Consider the following 22406-nt stretch of genomic DNA (forward strand, 5'->3'; position numbering starts at 1 on the left):
TCTGAAATCCAAAATGCTCCAATAAGCATTTCCTCTGAAGGTCATGTCAGTGCTAAAAAAAGTGTCAGGTTTGGAAGTACTTCAAATTTTGGATTTTCAGATCAGGGATATTCAACCTCTATTATGTTTTCACTTATTTTCAAAAAAGCAATGTAAGTATAATTTTTTCAAGTGTAAGCTTAGATCAAAAGCTTTGCATTTCTCTTAAATGCAAGAGTACACATATATCTTTTTGCATCACATCCCAGGGTTGTTCAGAGGCTCATCCCTGGATGTCAACCACACTTGCCTACCGTCAGCACTGACTGGCTGGTCGCCGGCTTCCTCGTGACAGGCCCACTGGGGAGGCACCTCCATTCTGGCAGGTGTGACAAGTGGAGCGGCCATTGCACAGAGGCCCACAGCTGCCCCTCTCTGCTTTCCTGGACAGCCAGTTGCACTTGCCTCTAGGTGCCCACCTTTCTGTTGACTGCTTTCGTTTTCAATCCCACTCTTCTTCAGACCGCCCTCCTTGCAGGGACCCATATTCTGAACCAGGTGCAACCCAAACATCCCTTGAGGCCCTGCTCTGACTGGCGCCAATAAGCTAAACCACAGCTGGCCAAGATAGGAAAAGTGATTTAACCTGCTGTTCCTCTAGGATGGGATTTTTACCCAGATCTCCAGAGTCTCAGCCCAATAATGTGGGAACCACAGGTGTAAAGGCAAAGAGGAAAAAAGCAGGATACAGAAAACATTTTACAGCAAAGTGGCCCAATAGGGTCCCTCACATCACCTGCCGTGCCACTTTCTTTAATGTGGCTTCTGCTTAAATTTCAAGTTTAAAAAATTATATTTATTTTAGAGACAGGATCTTACTCTGTCAACCAAACTGGTCTCAAACTCCTTGCCTCAAGTGATCCTCCCACTGCAGCTTCCCAAAGCACTGGGATTACAGGTGTGAGCCTAAACTTCAAGCTTTTAAAGTACACAGTGTTGAGTTGTTAAGCCAGGACAAGACATCAAACAATCCAATTCCAACATGGCAAACTCGTAATGAAGGGAGAAGGAGAGGCAAAGGTGCTGCTGAGAAAACCTTTCACTAGAGAACGGAAAGCCCAGCCAGAGGTGGTGCCGTGGACAGTGAGCACCCTGAAGACCAGCAAGCTAGCTGACACTCAAGGCCAGCTGAGCATCACATTTACAGGCTGTCACAGCCTCCCTGTCTTCCTGGGATTCTGCAAAACACAATTCCCCAGGGAGGACAAGCACTTAGAATTCTCCCCTGGTACAAAGCCTGCTTGCTCACATTGGATCACTTGGAAACATAATAAATCCTTCCTTCCCCATTAATGTGTTACTGAGGCTCAATGTGATACAATCATTTTATATAGAGAATTCTGTCACTGAATCTTTATATCTAAAACCACTTCAGATAGCTAAAACATACGCCAGCCTTAAGCCAAATGCAGCTCCCTAAAGAAACCAGCACCCTGAAGAGACCACAGGATTATCCAAGAGCCACAGGCAAGCAGAATAAAACTGGAGGAGCGAGGGTTCTGGCTGCCAAGAGTGGTCGATTTATGCGTGCCAAGGGACCAAGCCGCCAATGGTACAGGAAATGTATGCCATTTCTTTCCCCCCAGGGAATTTTCGGAGGAAGATATCTTTGCTCCACTCAGGATCACACCCGGTCCACATTCCTCCAAGTCCCCTATTCACTTCCTGGCCTCTCTGTAGGGTGAGGGATTACAATGGGCAGCAGGTGGTGACAACCCTCTACCTTGAGATGGATGTGTCAGATGCAGGAACAGTTCACGGTGCTCTGATTAAATTATGTTTTGTTAGGACACCCCCTCCCCAGTGTTGGCATTGAAAGGTAACTAGCAGGAGAACTTGCAGCACACCTGTGTAACTCAAGGTCAGTCCCCAGGTGCTGCTTTGCTCTCTTTGGGCCTCAGTTTCCTAAACTGCACACTGGTAATACACGGCCTGCAGCCTGAGAAGCATGTGAGAATGGAGCACGTGCAGCACCACAACTCCTTCCTGGGGTTGGAAGGGTCCAGGGTGTGCGGTGCCCCGCCCCCCACTCACCCTCCACAGGCCAGCACAGGGGGAATTTGGCTGGGGAGACGGATACACGGGCCCCGGGGCTGCAGCTGGCAAGAAGACAGGCTAGTGGAAGATTCAGTGCTCTCGGGTCTGAGGCTGCCAGCAATGCAAGGGACTGGAGATGGGCACATTCTGCCTGGCAAGGGATGCTGGCCAGGAGTGAGGGACCATGTGTGCAAATGCACAGGGGCTAGCTGGCCACCTCAGTCATTTACTCCTTCAGTGCACAGAGGGTCACCAAGGCCTGGGGCCAAGTGAGAGGACAGACACCAATAGGAGAAAGAGCCCAGACTCAGCCCTTGATGCCCAGAATGTCAGTGCAGGGGAACCACAGTCAGTGATGATGTTCCTAACACAGGTAAAATGACGACAGTCCTTTCTACAGCAAAAAGCTGCTCTATGTCATGAGAGCATATGAATAGGGCACCAGATAAAAATCTGGTAAGTCACTCCACCTCTCTCTGAGCATCCCTTCCCTCCTCTGCAAAATGGAAATGAATAATAATTACCTCATCAGGTAGCTGGGGATTAATAAACTGATCCTAGACAGACATCTGGCCCAATGCTCAGCATATGGTAAATGCTCAGTGAGCCAGCCTCTCAGGGCTGAGTTCCCCACCCACCCAAGACAGTCAGAACCAGGAGCCCCTGGCAAGGCTCCTCCCAATGCCCTACAGAAACAGAAAAAAGCTGTAGTTTCAGCAGAGGCTGAGATGGCAGGCCTCTGGGACTGGCAGGGAGGGTATCAGCCAGAGGCTCCGTATCTGGCGGGCAGCAGAGGAGGCGCTGGCAAGGACAGCAAGCTGGCTGGAAGCCCTGACTGCAGGAAACAGACCTCAAGCAGCACTCCCTGGGGGCAGGACCCTGCCATTCTGGGCTGTTTGGGGGCAGTTTCTAAAGCCTTAAGAAAATAGCTTCCTGCCTCAGGCTTTCTAGGAAGTCACAAACTAGGTGTCTGGGAGGCAGTTTTAGATAAGTGCACAGCCCAAGGGAGAGCTGACCCCTGTACCAGACAGAGACCCTGAAGGAAGGGACAGCCCAGGGCCAGGCACAAAGGGCTCCAGCTCAATCGAAGTTGGTCAAACAGGGACAAAGGAGACAGCTTTCTTCAAGGAGAGGAAGAAATCTGTTGTTATCCTGTATACCCCGAATTCCATTTGCAACCATTATTTGTTTCAGAAAAGCTGGTGCACGTCAGATGTTTTATCTATGAGACAATGATTTCCCAGCACCTGACCACACTTTCTGTGTCGCAGAAACTGTGGGCTGCAGGTTACATGTGGGTTCTGTGCCTCCTGGCACACCTGGAAAGATCCTGATGCAGCCCACACTGTCAGTTCATAAACAGTACGGTCAAAACTCTGTTTCCCATGGCTGGAGCAAGCTGCTTCAAACCAGCGATCCCCATGCAGAGATGCCACTATATATTTATCGCTAACTGGCTTGTAATTATGATAGAGCAGTCAGCGACTGGCTTCTAAGACACCTTGCTCAACTCATCAAAGTAGGGTAGCCTCGGGATATCTCACGAAGCACACACAGGAGGAGTTCCCACCCAAGGCACAGCAGATACCCCCCATGAGCACCACTGCAGCCAAATGGGGACAGGAGCACCTCCCCACACTCCTAAAATTAGAAGTGCCACCAATTAGCACCAAAATAAGTAGCCTAGTTTGGGGAAGGTGATAAAAATCAGCGAATAATATCTTGAGTGGGGAGTGGAACAGGAACAAGCACTCTTGGGCAACTGGAAGTGTGGTCTGTGAACTGGCAACGGCAGTACCACCGGGGAGCCGGGAGGAAGTGCCCAACCTATGAAGGCTGACTCCCTGTGGGTAGGGCCCAGTATCTGCATTGAACAAGTCTTCTAGGTGACTGCTAGGCATTCAAGTTGGAGTAGCTATCTCTAGCCTGCCATCTTCGAAAGACGCCTGAAGACTTACACAATTATTTCCAGTTAAGTCCTAACAATCTACAAAAAAACTGGACCTCTTTCTTTTCAAAGAACAAAAATAGCACCACCACAGAAAGTCATGGGTGCGGGCTGCATTCATGCTCAGCTAGAACTGAATGCAGAGTAAGTTAGGACAGAATGGAACAGACACATACCTGCAACCTTCTCGGAAATCCATCACACCCTTCTACCCTCACCCCCTCACCCTTCCTACTCCCATTCACCCTATTCTCCCCAGATGGGGCAGAGACCCTCTTCACAGCCACATTGGTAACCATCAAAAAGGTCAAAAGACATCACCATAATTTGTTGCAAAGAAAGTCAGGGGAGGGAGACTTGACACGTGCCCAGAGTTAACTCCACTAACTACGGATCAGGGCTGTGCTTTGCCAGCCCTACCCCCACAGCCCTGCCTCGCCTTGACTCTAACAGCAGCGCAGGTCTGGTGGAGAGGCACTCAGCTGGACTGCAAGCTTGGCTCAGCCTCTCACACCCTGGACCTCAGATCGGCACAGAAGCCATCCAGGAACAGAGCCTTGTAAAAGCTCCCTGGACTTGGAGGAGTCCTGGTCCCAAGAGACAGGAATCCTCCTCCCTGGTGGCCACCTCCCTCATCAGTCATGACGAGGCCTCAACCAAGAGCAGGGCCTGCCTGAGGCTGTGCTCCTGGGTGGGAGGGAGGACACTGTGACTTAAAACACTGTGGCTGAGAAAGAAAAAGGAAACACCCGCAAATTAAAGTGCGCTCTATTTTAGCTTTAAACACAACCCTCCCACCTACAGCAGTGTCCAAAATAGCACATCCTATTTTAGGGAGATCAGAGGCAGTTCCTAAACAGGCCACAAAACAGACCTGGAGTTTGGAGACCAGCACCGCACAATAACAGAAGGTTGTAGGCTGCACGGAATGCACTCGCACTGAATCCACCTCCCACTCCAGTCCCGTTTTAAAGGCCAGAAGATCGAGGCCTCAAGAGCTAGCACGGCTGCTGGTGGTCCTCCTGACTCAAATTCTGCCCTCTCCATTTCCAATCCATGCCATGCGGCTCTCTTCCCACAGCAGGGCCCAGGCTGTCCACATTAGAGGGGCCCTTAGCCTCTCTTCCCTCATCCAACCGCTGTCTCCTGGGCAAGACCCACACAGGGCAGGGAGACGTAAAAAGCAGGGTGAGGTAGAGGGAGAAAGCCTCTGTTCATCAGACTCCTGGACTCTGGGCTGAACAAGGACAGTCACTAATGGAGGGACTGAGACAGCCATGGTCTTGTTCACTCACAAAGAGAGGGCAGTTCCTACAAGACCAACGTTGACAGCTCCTGGAGATACAGGGCAGGAGAAGGGCAGTCAACAGCCAAAATGGCCCAAGACTCGCGGACATTGAGGCACTGGTTCATCCTCTGTTGTTAGGCTGTGGTCTGGTAACACGGTGTCCGAGATCTCACAGAAAGGCTATAAAGCTGCCCCTAGAATCTGGAAACGGGTCAGGAACAGTCACTCGCTCAGTATTGGGACTCCCTTGGCCATGGTTTCCCTACCAGGCAAGAAGACCAAGCTGTACCACCACACCAATCAGGACAAAGAGCCAAGAAGCGTGCCTGAAGCAGGCAGCTCAGGGAGACGGGATGACGGGGGAGCTGCACATGGCCCCAGAGCCAGACCATCCGGGCTCCAACCCCAACTGCTGCTCGCCCGCCAGGCTACACGTCCCCAGGGAGAACTCATTTCACCTTCTGCTCCTCAGTCTCCTGCTCCTGAAATGGGTGTTACAGAATCATCTGCTTCATGGGGTTATTGCAAGAACTAGATGACTTAATCCCTCTAAATGTGCCCGGTGCACAAAAATGCTACTTAAGTATTTGCCACTACTACTACTACCACTCCTGCTAAGCCCATCTGACAATCAGAGACCCCAGAGGCTCTTCTAGCCATCCAGAAACAGGGGGATGGAGGCACTCAGGCCACGCCACTGGATCAAGGACAGCAAGGAAGGGGCTGTGAGTACCTAGAGAACAGGGAACACTTACAACGGCAAACAAGGCCTTGAAGAAGGTTAATTATTGTTAAAAGTACAAACTTAACCCACTATCGTCACAGGCCAAGAAGAGAACGGGCTGGAGGGCTCCATGAGAATTTCTGGAAGACAGGAAGGGAGGCAAGGCTATCTTGGCCATTCCCAGGTGATGGTGAATGAGGGAAACCACTGTGGAAACCATGAGAGCAGAGGGAGGTGGGCCCTGCTGGACACGCTTCAGAACGCCCACCACTCCCCTCTGAGCCAGGAGAGGTCTCCAGGAGCGCCACCCCTCCCCCGAGCAGGGCTCTTCCCCACACACACCCCAGGGCTGGGTCCCAGAACCCCAGCTGAGAGCCTCCCTGACTGTGGCTGGAGACTGGATACCTAAAGGGGGCTTGGTGGAGGAGAGCTCTTTCCCAGAGCCAGGGGCCCACCCTGGAGGAGAAAGTCCCTGCTCTGAGCTCCTGGGTGTGAACCCTCCCGACGGACACCAAACAGGGCCATTACTGCTCAAATGTAGAGCTTAGCATGTCTTAGTTTGACTGGGCATCCAGCCAGGCGTTACTTTAATATATAACCCTAAAGCTTAGTCAAACTAGCACTGGCTTGTGTGTCCTGGCAACACCTGGCCCTAAAACTGGGAATCACCTAGCACGAAATAAGGGAAATTAAAATTCCAGGAACACTTGAAACTCAAATTTTAAAAGTTTCTACAATGTGAATCTTCATTATCCTATGTACCCATTCTAATTAAATTCTTCAAAAAGTTTTGGGATGGTAAAAATTTCATGTGGCAAGTCTGACTCATTAAGGAGAAAAACATGGGCAAAATCTCATTGCAAAGACTTGTTACCACAAAGCTATTTGGAGTTGACTTCGGTAAAATTCTGCCATCAAATCTGGATTACCTGTGGGTGGATTAAACATTTGTGGATTAGCCTTGGTAAACAAATGAGAAGATAGTGCATTTGTGGAAAAAATTTTAAAATAAAAACCATTATAACTTCATTCCACACTGTTATTTAAAATTACTGGCAGGCAAGATGGACACACAGGCCCCCCACCCCAGAGGCCCATCCCTCCCCACCATGGGTAGTACTGATCCCCTCCTCCCAAAGCCCCCACCCCAGGTGAGAAAAGCAGGTAGAAGGGAGAGGGTGGCTGAACCCCAGCCCTGCCCACACGGCCCAGCATGCCCCAGCAAAAGGCAGGAGACTACAACCATTGTTGGTCATGCAATGTAATATCGATGCCTAAAGCAAAAAAACAAACTATCTGTAAACATTCAATGTCCTGCTAAATTTCACAAGTAATTTCAGCCAGATTAAATGTATTTTGCACTATATTCTGACTCCTTCTGTGTTACCTATAGTTTTGCTTTCCTCCAAGGCCTATGCTCCATCTCCTACCTCATCTGTCATCCTGGTTGGTCAAGAGTTGAATTTAAATAGCTGAGAAAGAAAGATGACCTCAGAACTTGAAACACCGCCCATGGAGTTTTAGAGGTCTCTCTGAATTTGTGAATCAAATCGGCTAATAACTCCCTGGCTTAAATCCCTTCTGTGGCTCTAGGCACACCCAGAATGCAGCATGAAGTTGCACCCAGGATGGATCTCCTGGCCCTCCTGTCTCCCAAGCTTCCTAAGTACCACACTCACAAGCTGCTCCCCACAGCATCTCACAAGTGCCCTCTCCATGCCTTTGCTCAGCTGTCTGCTCCACTTAGAGTGCCCCTCCTGTTCTTGTCTGCTTGACAATTCGTACTCATGCTAGATGATCAATTTAAACAGCAATTCCTCTGTGAAGTTTCACCCACTTCCAGGCAGAAATAAATACCCTCTGCTTATCATGACATGGCCCTTTCAGTTGCCACAAAGAAAAAAAACTTCTGATACAGTGTACATCCTTGTCTCCTGTAGCTCCTTAGGAGAAGGGCCTAAGTCATCTTTAACTCTTCATCTTTAACAAAGCTGAGCCACTGCAGGAGCCCCAAATAAGCTTTTATTAAGTGATTAATAAAAAATAACTTTTGTATCCCCCAGGGCCCCAGATGGGTTTGGTGCATAAGAAAACTTATTTGAAGACGCTTTTTATCCATGAAATAGAATTTTTTAAAAAAACACCCACCTGTAACTATGAAATTCCTGCACCTCACTTAGGCTGATGCTGATGGCAATCTGCAAAGAGAGGCTGCCAAATGTCAGGGTGATGGCACCCAGGTGAGATGGGTCTGCTGCCTCCCAGGGCATCAGGGTACACCAAAGGCCCAGAGCTAGGGCCAGAAGCCCAGTTTGGGTCTTGTCTGTCACTCACCAAGCAGGAGGCCCCGGGCAGACCATTCACCTGCTCTGGCTCTCCCCATAATGCCTGTGGGGTGAGCGGCCATGCGGAGCCAGCGTGGGCTCATCCCACCCGGGGCTCTTCGTAGCACAGGTGGAACTGGATCTCTAAGATATTCCACATTATAGAGAAGACAACACAATAAAGCAAAAAGCAAGCTCCCAACCCCAACTACTTCAGAAGATGTCCTTTTGTGTATGAATCCTGCTTCAAAAAACAAAATCCACTCTTGGGCCTCACCAAGCACTGGGAAGGCTGCGGGTGGCCCTCGCCCACTGCACCATGGACACCAAAACCCACCCACACAAGCCGCTCTTGAGGCTGCCAAGGTGATATTAGATACCACAAATGCAAAAAGGGAAAGAATGGGAGGCTGAAATCAAAACCAAAAGTGACTTCACAACCTGCATATACGGCTTTCAAACAAGCTGCTCAAACGAATGCACACTTCAGAAGAAAGAGGGTATGGAAACATCCATGTCTGTATATGGCAGACTGCCCCCGGAGGGCTCACAAAAATGCTGGGCACACTGCTTGCCTCTGGGGAGAGGAACTGGAAGGCAAAGTGGGAGAGGTGATTCTTCTCGATATATCACTTTGTAATTTTTGAATGAGACCAAAGGTAACACCTTCATAGTGTGTAACTATGTGAGATATGTAATGCCCTCAAATAAAAGTTATAAAAATGTACCACAGTAAATAAACTTATCTTCCCCAATCACATGTATTACCTTTCCAACATGTTTTCATTCAACCACCTGGTGAAGCGGAAAATCAAGATACTTTAAGGTCTGGATCCGCTTTTTAATGCTGTGTGACCCTGGGTGCCATCCACCCACTCACCAAGACTCCAGAGGTAGCAACCAGCTCATGGTCACCATCTGGTCCAGGTGAGGTCACTCACTGAGCAGCACCTCCTGGGAGGCCATGACCACACTGTAACACATCATGGCCAGTGCCCAGTAAGGAGGGGAAGCAGGTGGCCCACGACATGGTGTCAGCCCTCTACACTGCGCCTACACTGCCCTCAATACTCTCCACTGTCCCCACACTGCCCTCCTCACTCTCCACTGTCCCCACACTGCCCTCCTCACTCTCCACTGCACCCACACTACCCTCCTCACTCTCCACTGCACCCACACTACCCTCCTCACTCTCCACTGCACCTACAATACCCTCCTTTCTCCTGCCTAGGGCACTCCCACACTATGGCAGGCAGAAGTGCAGCTCAGGGCAGCAGGAAAGAGCACCTCATGGAGAGGGAGGCCTGGAGGCTGGAATCCACAGCCAGCCATGCCCCAGCTAAGCTGCAAGACTCTGGGCAAGTCACTGACCTTTCTGGGCCACAGTGCCCTCTTCTGGAAGAGGAGAATCTCAGGTTCTCAATCCTCACTCCCCCTTTCTGCAGATGCTTCCTGCTGAGGATGCACAGATTTGAAGACCCATCGCAGACCCTCAGTGAGCCCTGGGCTGGGGCTAGGGAAGGGGACACAGACGTATGTGCTGTGCATCTCCCTCAGGAAGTCATCTTCCAGAGGACCGAGGACACATGAAGAACAGCTGCATGAGGGAGAGAGCACTTCAGCAGAAGGGGACAGACATCTGCACCACCAACCTGATTCCTTGGACACTTGCCACAGAGCTCATCTGTCCACATCAGGTCGGCGTCTCCACTGTACTGTGCTCTCCCCAGCACAGTTTCACCCTATCTCCATTCAGGGCAGCCAAGAGAATCTGCTAGAGGACTCGAGTATGTGCACAATGCCGTGGGTGTGCTCACAGCACAGACTCTTCTGCTCTGGGCACACTCTGAGGGAACTCCCTGGAGCAGGGCTGGGTCAAGCCCAGCTGTGTACCTTGTGCCCTTCCCCCAACCCCGGACCCCAACAGACTCAAGCTCATCACTTCCAAGGCCCAGCCCTCCTTGGCTACTGTAGGTCTCCACCCACGTGGACCATACTTCTGCTCCAGGGCAGGCAGAAACAGGCCCAAACACAGGAGAGAACGAGAAAATGGAGTCACATGGGAGATCAAAAAGAGGCCTTGTTGGTGCAGACCAATGCCCAGCTGAAACTCTTGATTCCCACACCCTCCTTGTGGGGCACGAAAAGAGGGACAAGGACAGGTGGCCCTCCAGCACACTCCCAGCATCAACATCACAGTCAATGGCAACTCCCAGAGCTTTTCAAAGTCATCCAAGATTGTTACTTCTTCAATCAGTCCTCACCCCAGACCACACACCCCTGGCAGTTTGCTTGGCCTGTGGCAGAATTCCAGAGCTATAGTCCCGAATTCCACAGTGCTGTCTGCGACTTCAGCCCCAACAGGGGTTTTCGGGCACTCCTGGAAGCTGGGGGGCTGTGGCAAACTTACTAACAGGGCCAGCAACGTCTTGGGAGGCTTCAATATTTATAGATTATTAAATGAAGAATTTTAAAAGCTTGCAGACAGCCAGTCTAAGCACTTCAAATCTACACAGTCTACTTGGCAAACACACACTGAGTGCTGACCTTGGTTCCTGAGCGCTCAAGCTGAGGCTGCAGCCTCTGAGAAGCAGCGGCACCACAAAGCCTTCCGTTCAAAAGCAACCTTACTTCCATCCACCAGAGCTTAAAATTCTCAGATGGTCTAACAGAAATATTCCACATATGATGAGATACCATAGAAACCTTAAGTGTAAGTTAAAAACCATACTCCCACCTGCTATATATTTTAATTCTACATTCTCTCCTGATAGCTTTGCGAGATTGCCAAGTATAAAGGGAAAAAAGCTTTTCAAAGCTCAATTTTTTAACCCAACAGGGTCATTCATCCTTTTCTCCTGTGTAGAATGACTGTGAAGTAACTCAACAGTGTTTCTCACAGGACTCAGGTCAGGACATCATTCACGACGGCCATCTACAGTGAAGCCACAGACACACACATGCATGCACGCACAGGCACACCACATACACGCACACTCATATACACAGGAGGCACCTCCAACACCCTCAGCTAAAACTATTTTAGTGTGATCTCAAATCAAAAGCTTGGGCCAAACCGTTCTGGTTTCTGAAACTACAGGTCAACAAGGTTGTAACAAACATAAAACTACACTGAAACCTATTCAGAGAAGGATGGTGATGGTTTCTTTAGAAATGTCTTCCAGTGGCCGGGTGCGGTGGCTCACACATGTAATCCCAGCACTTTGGGAGGCCAAGGTGGGTGGATCACCAGGTCAGGAGTTCGAGATCAGCCTGGCCAATATGGTGAAATCCCATCTCTACTAAAAATACAAAAATTAGCTGGGCGTGGTGGTGTGCGCCTGTAGTCCCAGCTGCTCGGGAGGCTGAGGCAGGAGAATCACTTGAACCCGGGAGGCGGAGCTTGCAGTGAGCCGAGATCGCGCCACTGCACTCCAGCCTGGGCAACAGAGCAAGACTCCGTCTCAAAAAATAAAAAAAAAAGAAAAAAAGAAATGTCTTCCAGCTCCTCCTGCAACATGGCCCTGAACCACGTCTAACCAGAGGCCACACCAAGGAAGTGACCACCCAACTCAGCACCACTTCTTCCTTTGGTCCTGGTATCATGCTTCCCCTTCCTGCTCCTTCAGTGCCTGGCTGAGAAGGCGAAAAGGCCCCACCAGGCCTCCTTGCAGTGGCCAAGCCCAGCGGGCCATGCCGCCCAGCGGAGGGAAGGGACAGACCACTAAGGAGCAAGGACTTAGAGCTCAGAAGCAGCGCCACGTGAGTCTCATGCCCCTCATGAGGCAGGAGTCCAATCAGGGGAGCCCCAGGTGGGGCTGCACCTGCACTGGGTCAGCCTCCAGGGGCCAGGTCTCCCCACCTGCACCACTCTATCCAGAGCTCTTTAAAATCCAGGGGCCGCTCCCCAGTCTAGGACCACAGGGAAACACTCTGAGTGCCAAGCACTCCCAATGGCTCACTGGAGCTCTGTGATCATGAATTTACAGACTCATCAACATGTCATGTGTTCTTCTCCAGCCACAGGCCACTGTGCTGAGAAGTGGCCAGAACCAGGGCTGTGGTTTTACCAAGTGAGATGTGGAAGGAGAGGGGCGGGAGGTCACGTGCTGCTGGCCCTTTCACATCAGTCATGACTATGCCTCTACGGCTGTGGAACCCGCCTTGGTGCACAGCAGAACATGCTGCAGCTCTGCACATCACAGTTCACCTTCACAGCCTGAGAGACGCAGGGGACTGAGACTCGGCATCTAAGAGACTGGCTCAACACCAATATGTAGGGATTTGAAACAGGTGGGCCTATTTCATCAGTAGGCCAAGTTCTTTGTTGTTGTTGTTGTTGTTTGAGACGGAATTTCGTTTTTGTTGCCCAGGCTGGAGTGCAATGGTGTAATCTCGGCTCACCGCAACCTCCGCCTCCCAGGTTCAAGCGATTCTCCTGCTCAGCCTCCCAAGTAGCTGGGATTACAAGGATGCGCCCCAACGCCCAGCTAATTTTTTGTATTTTTAGTAGAGACAGGGTTTTTCCATGTTGGTCAGGCTAGCCTCGAACACCTGACCTCAGGTGATCCGCCTGCCCTGGCCTCTCAAAGTGCTGACATTAAAGGCATGAGCCACCGCGCCCGGCCCAAGTTCTTTTTTTTTTTTTTTTTGGAGACAGAGTCTTGCTCGGTTGCCCAGGCTGGAGTGCAATGGCACGATCTCAGCTCACTGCAACCTCCGCCTCCCAGGTTCAAGCAATTCCTTGCCTCAGCCTCCCGAGAAGCTGAGATTACAGGCACACGCCAGCCACCATGCCCAACTAATTTTTGGATTTTTAGTAGAGATAGGGTTTCACCATCTTGGCCAGGCTGGTCTTGAACTCCTGACCTCGTGATCTACCCGCCTCGGCCTCCCAAAGTGCTGGGATTACAGGCGTGAGCCACTGTGCCCAGCCAGGAGGCTGGGTTCTAAACCTCTAAGGCCTACTGCTCTCCACCCCAGCGGTACCTCCAAATCACCTCATGGGAAAGGTGGCAAATGTCCTGCTGGCCCCACCCGGGATTATACTAATTAGCACAGCATGGGTGGAGGGCAGGCTGCCGTGTTTTTCAAAAGCCCCCAGGTGATGGAAAGGTACAGCCAGGATGGGGAAAATTGCAACACTATTCCAGTTCCCCTTACCCCCAGCCCCCAAAACCCCTTTTCCCAGCTGTTCACTTTATTCTGCCATGGTTGGCTCATCTCTGCTCTGCTCAAAGCCATCTCAGCAACCACCCTGGGAGGCATCCACCACGCCTCCTAGGCTGGAAGTACCAGTGTGGGCACGATGTAGAGACTTTGGGTCTCTCTGGCTCTCAGTCTCAGCCATGAGCTTTACATCTAGTCACAGCTAGATTCATGGTCCAGCAGTGAACCATAAGGAGTTATCAACTTCTATCATCACCCTTCACAAACTGCAGTCTCACTGGTTTCAGGATCAACAGAACCATCAAAAAGAAATGCCACAGTTCTTAGAATCAGAAATGCAATCCACCAGCCACACACTACACAGCATTTATTTTGGTTTGGATTTCATTCCCCTTCCTTCATTACCCTCCCCTAGTGGCACCTCATAAATTTTCTGTTTTCAGCCACACATGGTGGCTCATACCTGAAATCCTAGCACTTTGGGAGGTCAAGGTGAGAGGATCATTTGAGGCCAGGGGTTCAAGACCAGCCTGGGTAACAAAGCAAGACCCCCATCCCTACAAAAAAATAAAAAATAAAATTTAGGCATGGTAGCGCATTTCTGTAGTCCCAGCTACTCAGAACCCTGAGGTGGCAGGATCACTTGAATCCAGGAGTTCAAGGCTGCAGTGAGCTATGATTACATGGCTGTACTCCAGACTAGGCAACAGAGCAAGACCCTGTCTCAATCAATCAATCAATCAATCAATCAAATTGTTTTCTTTACGGAGACATTAAAATTAGTGTATCTAAGGATCTCACTTTCTTACTGTAAAACCTCAAAGTTTTACTATTAGTCCACAAAGATTTACTCAGGGTTATTACAAGTTCAGTTAGTTCATGGTCTCACTGAGTTGGAAAGTATGCTAAGCACTATCATTCATAAATAACTGTAAAACTTAGTTGTGGAACTCTACAAAGATGAGGCTGAATTTACGGCCTGTTCGACCAACAGGCTGTACTCTAAAAGCCCATTTATAAGTTATCTGGAACCCAGAGAACATTTCATTTCATGTAAAATTACCACTAAGTTGGTACTTAAGTTCCCAAGAAATAGATAACTATTGGATAGTTAATAACTAATAGATAACTATTAGATAATAGAGAACTAAATAATTAGATAATAGATAATTATCTATAACTAATAGATAACTATTCAACTCATTTGTCCTTTTTTAATTTAAAATCAGAAAAACGTTATTATGGTGCAAGAAAATCAAGTGTGTGTTGTGTGTGCATATACAGACAAGAAAATCAAATGCAAGTGTATATGTGGGATGTATATGCAAAAACTCTAACTTAAGGAAAAGAAGCTTCACATCAAGAACACAGAAGTTAAATCCACGGAGGCTGAGAAGATAATTTCCGCTCAGTTCCAAGGGCAAAGGACACTGATGATGCTAGGTTCACTGGACCTGTTGTCCCCACATGTGGGTGGTGTCGCTAACATTGCTGACAGCTTCACAGTCTTAACAGCAACATAGTAGGGGAAAGGAGAAAGGGTTTAAACAGATGGAGAGACCAAGTTAACAGTGTGATGAATCATCAGCAGATGAGGGGGACAGAGGGGTAAGTGTGGCACAGGCACAAGAGGACAATGTTTGTCCCCTCCAAACTCCACACTGAAATTTAATCCCGAATGTTAGAAGTGGGGCCTAATGGGAAGTATTTGGGTCATGGGGGCAGATCCCTCATGTATACATTAATGCCCTCCCCCAACCACCCCCCCCGCACTTTGAGGGTGCATGAGTTCTCACTCCATTGGTTCCCATAAGAGCTGGCTGTGAAAAGAGCCTGGGACACCACCAACACCACCCTGCTCCCTTCCTTCCTCTCTCGCCATGTGAGCTCAGCACACGCCAGCTCCCCTTCACCTTCCACCACGAGTAGAAGCAGCCTGAGGCCTCACCAGATGCAGATGTCCAGTCTTGAACCTTCTAGCCATCAGAATTGTGAGCCAAGTAAACCTCTTTTCTTTAAAAACTACTTTTATAGCAGCACAAAACAGACTAAGAGAACATCCAAGAGGAAAAGAAAAAGGCCGTTTTCCGGCTACTCTTAGAAACTTGGCATTCAGAAGCCTGGTGTAGTTATTTAGGAACTGCCCAAAAAATATGTAAGTGTGAGACAAGCATTAATAAAGAAAAAGAGATGGAAATAAAACTCTGGGTCCCCACCAGAAAGAAGACAGACAGACATCACCACCTGTCAGTGCCCTCCTCTCTCTCCTGTGAGTTTGGCGATGGGTCTATCCCCTTCAAGGCCTACCTGGCATAACCATAAGTGAGAGTTTTATGCACAGAAAGACCTCTGAAACCTCTGCACCAACCAGCTGGGTGACAACTTCTCTGAGCCGCAATTCTCTCACTGGTAAAATGGGATGACAGACACTTATCATTCAAGGTGTCCAGAGGATTAAATGAAGTGCTGCATGCTGAGGCAGAGCACAGCAAGGACACTTAGTGAAATTCCAAAAATGCCGGTGACTCATCGTAATCTGTGATAGGGAATGTCTGTCACCCCCTTGAGCCAACAGGTGCTGGTGCACAGTGAGTGATCTACAGGGTTAGCTTAAAAAACATAACAAGGCCGGGCACGGTGGCTCACGCCTGTAATCCCAGCACTTTGGAAGGCCGAGGTGGGCAGATTGCTTGAGGTCAAGAGTTCGAGACCAACCTGGCCAACATGGTGAAACCCCATCTCTATTAAAAATACAAAAATTAGCTGTGCGTGGTGGCGTACGCCTGTAGTCCCAGCTACTTAGGAGGCTGAGGCAGGAGAATCGCTTGAATCCAGGAGCCAGAGGTTGCAGTAAGCAGAGATCACACCACCGCACTCCAGCCTGGGCAACACAGTGAGACTCCATCTCAAAAAAACAAAAAACAAAACAAAACAAAAAACATAACGAGAAGGTCCCTTCCTAAGCAACTGAGGGGAGGGCTGGAGTGAGACTTGTGACAGACGGAGCAGAGACTGAGCAAAGTGGGCAGGGCCAGCCTGGGCACACAGCCAGAGAGGAAGGGGGAGAGCGCCAGAGTGAGACCCAAGCCACTGTCCGCTCAAGTACTGTGCCGAAGCCAGGGTGGAGCCGGGAGGAGAAACCACAGGCCCTCACAGGAACAGGGGCTCAGCCACAGAGTTGAAAAACTCTTTTTTCAAACCCATGTAACAACATAGTAAAATGACGATTATCTGTTCACCAAGTGAGTGCCCAGCAATATGACAAAATGACCCCAGAGTCAGCTACCCCAGAGTCTGGGAGAGGAAAGGACCATGGCCACCCCTAGGCCTCCCCAAGCCTCAGCTTCCTCATTAAGCCCACTGTATGTGGGACGGTATGGTCCTCATCAGGCTGCTGTGAAGTATGGCAGGTCAAATAATGTCCCCTGCAAAAGAGGTTCACGTTCAAATCCTTGGAACCTATTAATGTTACCTTATACAGCAAAGGATTTGCAGACTCAATTAAGTTTCAAATCTTGAGATGAGATTATCCTAGATTACACTGGTAGGCCCCAAATGCCATCACAAATGTCCTTATATGAAGGCAGGAGATTTCGGAGAGAAGAGAGGGCCGTGTGACAGAAGCAGAGAGAAGCGGAGTCACAGAGAGAAGATGCTACCCTGCTGGTGTGAAGATGGAGGAAGGGGCCGGCAGCTGAGGCAAGCCAGCAGCCACAGAATGGATTCTGCTTAAGCTACTAGAGGGAACATGGCCTTGCCCACAGCTTGATTCAGCGCAGTGATGCTGATTCTGGACTCTGGCCTCCAGAACAGTGAGAGAATAAGTTACTGTTGCTTTAAGCCACCGAGTTTGTTACAGCAACCACAGGAAGCTAATACAAGGGATTAAAAGGGAAGTGGATACAAAGCAATCAGCACGCTATCTGGCACGTGGTAGGAACTCGAGAATGCCCATTAGTGAAGGACAGTTCCTGACATCCTCCCTGGGCCACCAACCCATCCTCAAAACCTGTGTGAAAAGCTACAACCTTGTACTGCGATAAGAGCTCTGTACTCTGCTCACAAAAGCTCCTTTGTGTGTATCGTCTCACTTGATTCTGTCCTAAAAAGGAGTTTCCAAGGTTGTCCAAGGACTCTCAGCTTGTCTCATATAAATACAACTCTGCCACAGGCCTTGTCTTCAACATTCAGTTCAATTAGTTAAAATATTTCACAGGATGGCCTCTGCTGATTTCTCATGGAGCAGACCCTCCTGATCTCAGGCATCATGAGCTGTGATCAGGGCCATCTTACCTTGCAGAAACATAGCACAAGTACTTCTCTCAGCCACAGGCCTTGCAACTGTCAAAGGAGAAGCTGGTGCCGAGTTCTGACGTGGGAACTGAGAACTCTGCCCCTGTCAGGGCAGACGTGGCAGAAGAAGGGGCTGGGCAGGCAAAAAAAGGCACTGGCTAGCACTTGACCCTCAAAACTGCTTTTCAGCTTGACTCATGCAAAGAGGTTTATCTCTCCCCTAAATCCCCTGCTTTTTGTTTCTTCAGCCCTTGCTCCGCGCACCCCCACTCTCGATTTTCCTCCTTGAGGAGTGAGTCCCAAGTGTCGAAACCCACCATGTGCAATAATTCCACTTCCTTCGTCGTGCTCGGCCTCCATCATGCAGACCCTGGGGCCTCAGCTTCCCCTGGGTTGCTGCGAGGATGAGGCCCCATGAATCCGATGGCTCTCCTGCCCTCCCCTCTGCCCCATTTTGTTTGAGACTCAGGGCTGTGCTGTCCCAACCTTCCCCAGCCTGTGCAAGATTTGAAGACTGTCCCCTTCACCAAGCCACAGCAGCCCTCAGCCACAGAGCTCAGGGTGGAGCCTCAAAACCTCGAGTATCTTAGAGAAAAAATAAAGAAAAAGAAGAAGCCTATTCACTTCCTAAAAGCAGTCATCTGCAGGCCCTCTGAGCTATCTTTTTTGCACCCATTCTTCTACAAGCTTCTGCCAGCACCAGGTTCACTGGGTGGAGACCGTGTACCCTAAGCCAAGTGACTACTGACCACTATCAGGCAGGAGACAAGGGCTGTGCACAGAGCGAGCAGAGACTGGAGGAAGAGCTGCCTCAGCATTCCTCAGCCCCTGGCACCGCATGCAGCAGACCCTAGGGCTAACAGCTCACACCTACCAGACCTTCACTTGTCCATGGACGCTCATGGCTCTGATCTGCCCTAAATCCCGCACGGGGGCTTGTAAGCAGTCTGGCAGGCACATGCCTGTGAGCCCTCTGCATGTGGCTACTACTTCCTGCTCTCCTATAGACAGACCCCAGGGCCAGCTCCACAAGTCATTTTGTGCCTGAAAACTACCTGCTGCATGAGTGAATGAGAGGGGGCAGGTGTGCTCCCAGTTGGTAACTTTCCATCACCTCGCCTGTGATGAACGACCATGCCATATCACAGATTTAGAAACTGAAGACCACCAACTAAAATGACTCCAAAGTGTATGTGCAACATGCTGCCCAGGCCGTTCCCTTCCCTCTGAGATGCAGGGCACCTTGGTTGGAGCAGCTGAAATGCTGGGAGGGCATGGCCAGAACCAGCCTCAGCGAGACACCATCACAGCTGAAATATAGACTTCCACACAAGCACTGTGTGTTCCTGGGCCTGGATGTCATTAAGGTCCCTGCAGAACCATCTGCCCTTGCACCTGCAGCTTGAGTTGGCCCCTTGATAGGCCAGGCAGAGGAAAGCCCAACAGAGCCAATGTACCTGAAACTGGGGTCAAAAGCAGCTTTGACAAGCCTCACTCAGGATGCTACAGGTTAGTTTAAAATGTCTGTGTGGGCTGGGCGCGGTGGCTCACGTCTGTAATCCCAGCACTTTCGGAGGCCAAGGCGGGCAGATCATCTGAGGTCAGGAGTTCAAGACCAGCCTGGCCAACATGGTGAAACCCCGTTTCTACTAAAAATACAAAAATTAGCCGGATGTGATGGCACACGCCTGTAATCCCACCCACTTGGGAGGCTGAGGCAGGAGAATGGCTTGAACCCGGGAGGTGGAGGTTGCAGTGAGCCAAGATTGCAACAGAGCGAGATTCTGTCTCGAATAAAAATTTTAAAAAATTAAAAATTAAAAATAAATAAAAAATAAAATGTCTGTGTGTTGGCTGGGCATGGTGGATCACACCAGTAATCCCAGCACTTTGAAAGGCTGAGGCAGGTGGATTGCTTGAGCCCAGGAGTTCAATACCAGCCTAGGCAACATAGCCAAACCCACAAAAAAAAAATTAAAAATTAGCCAGGCATGGTGGCATACACCTGCAGTCCCAGCTACTCAGGAGGCTAAAGTGGGAAGATCACTTGAGCCTGGAAGGCAGAGGCTGCAGTGAGCCATGATCCTGCCACTACACTCCAGTCTGGATGACAGAGTGAGACCCTGTCTCAAAAAAAAATAATAATAATTAAAAAAATAAAAGGTCTGTGTGTAACTAGAAGGTAATATTTTATTTTATTTTTATCTATTTATTTATTTATTTTTGAGACAGAGTCTCTGTCTGTCGACCAGGCTAAAGTGCAGTGGTGCGATCTCGGCTCACTGCAACCTCTGCCTCCTGGGTTCAAGCCATTCTCCTGCCTCAGCCTCCCAAGTGGCTGGGATTACAGGTGTGTGCCATCACATCCGGCTAATTTTTGTATTTTTAGTAGAAACGGGGTTTCTGCCTCAGACTCCTGAGTAGCTGGGAGTACAGGCGCCCACCACCACGCCCAGCTAATTTTTTGTATTTTTAGTAGAGATGAGGTTTCATCGTGTTAGCCAGGATGGTCATCTCCTGACCTCATGATCCGCCCACCTTGGCCTTCCAAAGTGCTGAGATCATAGGCGTGAGCCACCGCGCCTGGCCACTAGAAGGTAATATTTTAAAGACATGTGCCTTACAAATAGTATCTAACCATTAACTGCCCATTTCCCAAAGAAAACCCTACAGGCCAGGTCATAATTGAAATAAATGGGCAGAAGCTTAAAAACGTCATCTAACCCCACCTTCTTTTTCCATCTAGAATGATGCTCAATCCAGCCAGAGCCTAGGCCCAGACCTCAGAGCAAGGGGGGTGCAGCTTCTTTCACAGAACTAACGTATTAGTGCGAAGCACAGGCTGGAAAGAGGCTAACAGGCATCCAGAGAGCACTGGTTGAAGAATCTGCAGCACAGCCTGGCAGCAGGCCAGCATGCAGCTGGACAATGGAACACAAAACTCCTTGTGGGCCAGTGAAACCATCAGGAGAAGAGGCACACAGCGAGCATGCAGCACGGCATCAGGGGTGTGGAAAACTGTCTCATGTCTGCACACGCAGGCCTGCTGGCATATACACAGCATTAACTTCAGAAAAACACCCAACAAGCATATGGCATTGGTGTCTTATGGGAGGGGACATGGATGGCTAGAAGATAGGGTAGGAAACAGGCTTTACCACATATCCTGCTATATTTTACAATTTTTAAGCCATGAAAATGTTTGCCTATTAAAAAATAAAACATAAAATGTATCAAATGTGTCAAACCAAGTTAAGTAAAGGGAGGTTTTTGAGAAGTCTCTCCAAGAGACATTAGTGCCAGCCAATAAGGGGATAGAAGATTTCAAGGGGCCCTGCTTTGTGGCAGTCACCCCTGCAGGTGACAGAATCAAAGCCAGGCCCACGCCTGTTGCTGGCAGTGACTGCCACGGCCTTGGCAGTGAGCATCCCTTGCTTTCCGCCCTTCACTTCCTTCTTCTCTGACTTGTCTCCTTCCACCCTGTTTGCCTCCTCTGCCATGTCACTACATCATGTGGCATAGTGAAGTCTATATTCCAAGTCAGAGTCCCGGTTAGAGATGGAGGGTGGTGTGGCAGAACCATGAGCCAACCCCTGTCCCTGTAATCATCTCTTACTACCAAACCAACCCCTCGCCAGCTACTGGCTCACAGGCTTGACTGTATCTTTTTGCACTGCACCCATTGTGCAGACATCCCATGAGGTCACGGGAAGAGCATGGCTATGGAGAAGATGGAACCTGCTGCAGCTGCCCAGCCAGCTATTTCACACTGTAGGGAGAGCCCTTGAGACAATTAATACCGTTTCTAGAAACCAGTATTTCTGGGTTTCTTTACACCCCAATGCTTCCTCTTCCTCATGGTGTTTCAGCACAGTGTTTCACAAGTGGATTAGAGGGGGCGCAGAAGATTCTTCCCCAATGCTGGGTTTCATTTCTGTCATTTCACAGATAACAGCTTCACCCCTGACCCCATGGGTGCCAGGGACACCCTGCCCTGTGGTGTGCATTGTGGACATCCTGCAGCAGGACCCACTGCCACACAGCGCTCGGTGAGCCGCAGCATCCACAACTGTAAAGCCAACACGGAGCAGAGACAAGGAAGCCAAGTCGCAGCCCATGATCCCCCAAAACTGGTGGTTAGAGCACAGGCATTGTTGTAAGAATTACTATGATCCAAGAAAGGGTCTCCTCAAACCATGAAAATGACTATGGAACTGCTTCTGTCATTTAAAGTAATGATACAAACAAAAAGAATGAAAGAGTCTTAAAAAAGTCTGACACCCTCCAGTGTGGGATGAATGAATTCTCAAACTTTACAAAAGGCCTGAAGGGGCTCGAGCCCCCGGGTGATCTGGCCCTGCCTCTCCGGAGCCTCCTTCCTGATGCATTGCCCCAGTCCCTCCTCATTTATCTCTGAAGACCCCCAGCTTGAGCCACTGCCCTCCCTTGACACATAACTCACCCTTCCCTGAGGCCCTGTGATGCTCCCAAAACCCACAAGAGGAAGAGGCCACCTTTCCTGGGTGCCCCTACGCTACTAGGCTTCTCTGCACTCTTGCACCTATAATACCACACTTGCATATA

General features: G+C 49.7%; 1 protein-coding gene across 29 annotated transcripts in view; it reads right to left on the minus strand.

The window, feature by feature from the left end:
• INPP4A (inositol polyphosphate-4-phosphatase type I A) overlaps positions 1-22406 on the minus strand; it is a 150084-nt gene that overhangs the window by 111959 nt on the left and 15719 nt on the right. Inside the window, exons 1-2 of one of the 29 annotated variants that reach the window (XM_063617658.1) lie at positions 8371-9302; positions 8185-8234 (exon numbers count right to left, since the gene is read on the minus strand). The exons of 22 other annotated variants lie outside the window; for them this stretch is intronic. The gene's annotated coding sequence lies outside the window, so the exon portion shown is untranslated. Of the gene's footprint in view, positions 1-8184; positions 9325-10012; positions 10209-22406 lie in introns of those variants that run through there. 6 more of the 29 variants (XM_063617653.1, XM_063617641.1, XM_055242059.2 and 3 more) reach the window with 6 other exon arrangements.

This window comes from Symphalangus syndactylus, chromosome 14 (assembly GCF_028878055.3).
Source record: "Symphalangus syndactylus isolate Jambi chromosome 14, NHGRI_mSymSyn1-v2.1_pri, whole genome shotgun sequence".
Classification (NCBI taxonomy): Eukaryota; Metazoa; Chordata; class Mammalia; order Primates; family Hylobatidae; genus Symphalangus; species Symphalangus syndactylus.